This window comes from Triticum aestivum, chromosome 4B (assembly GCF_018294505.1).
Source record: "Triticum aestivum cultivar Chinese Spring chromosome 4B, IWGSC CS RefSeq v2.1, whole genome shotgun sequence".
NCBI classification, from domain to species: Eukaryota; Viridiplantae; Streptophyta; class Magnoliopsida; order Poales; family Poaceae; genus Triticum; species Triticum aestivum.
Window position 1 is genome coordinate 122,878,815 of NC_057804.1, and position 1,377 is coordinate 122,880,191.

Sequence of the window (1,377 nt, forward strand, 5' to 3'; positions counted from 1 at the left end):
GGTGATCTCCCGACGCTCCCCCTTCCGCCCATTCATCGCCTTCTTCGGGTCCTCCCGCTTCTGCTGCTCGCCCTTCCCCCGGCGCCTCGACACGCCTCGCCCCTCTCGCCGGTCGTGCCGCCCGCGCCGGCGGCGGCCAGGGAAACCCTAGCCGGATGCGGGGTGCCCCTGCCTGGGGTGGGCCGCCCGGTCTTGGGGCTGGGGTCCTCTCTGGGCCTGCTTCCCACCCCTTCCCATGTGACTGGCCCAACTGGGCAGTCCTTGGCGGTTGGGCCGGCCCAGCCCGCTAGGGGTACCGATGCGGCCTCGGCCCACCCTCGCCCCGTTTGGGGGAGGATTTGGCTGCCTCGAGGGTTTCCCCTCCAGCCGCCTCCTCCCCTCCCCCTCGCGTCGGCCGGCTCCTACGCCTCCCTCCTCCTGTCCCCGTCGCTCCCCTCGATCACTCCGTCCCCCGCGGCCCTCCCCTCCCATGCCTCGGGAATGGGGGGATGGCGTCGGGCGCCCCAAGCGATCCCTTGATGAGCCTCGCGCCGCCGGCCACACCTCGCCGGACAGCCAACGCCGGGAGGCGGACCTCCGCCGCCAGCTCTCCTCCCGGGACTCCCGACGCTCCCCTGCTCGCGACGCTCGCCGCTCTCCTCCTCGCGAGCCCCGACGCTCCCCTCCCCGCGACTCCCGCCGCTCGCCGACCCGCTCCGATCGTCGCTCTCCGGCGCGCAGGGACGGCCGACGCTCCCCGACGCGTGATGCGGATCGGCGTTCTCCCGTGCGGGAGGGCCGCCGCGACCGCCCCCGCTCCCTGTCTCCCGCGCGCCGTCACGGCCGATCGCCGTCGCCCTCTCGGTCCCTTCCCCTGGTCGCCGATGCGGCTCCCCCTCGCCCCTACCAGCCGCCCCGCAACCAACCCAGCCTGCCTCCCGGCAATGGAGGCGCCAGGGCTCGGGGTCGCCAAGGCGCCAAAAAGAAGAAGCGGAAGGGCCCCAGCCGCCCCCTCAACACCGCGGCCCCGACCCCCGCATCCTCGGCCGCGGCCGTCTCTGGTGCCCCCCGCGATCCTCCTCTGTGTTTCAATTGTGGCATTGGCGGCCACTATCAAGTGGAGTTCCCCAACCCGCCGATGTGCTACCTATGCAAGGAGTCGGGCCACCCCGCGACTCTCTGTCTGGACCGCCCGGTGTCGGAGGAGCTCATGATGTGTGGCCACGACATTGAGGGTCTTGGCTTCTTCCACATCGAGGTGGAGGCATCCCTCCCCCATCTCCGTCACTCCTTGCGGTCGTGACCATTGTGGGGGCAGGGGTCGCCTCTCCGGAGATGATCGAGGCCGAGCTCAACCACCTTTGCCGCCGTGTTTGGGACTGGCAGGTGACTCCGACC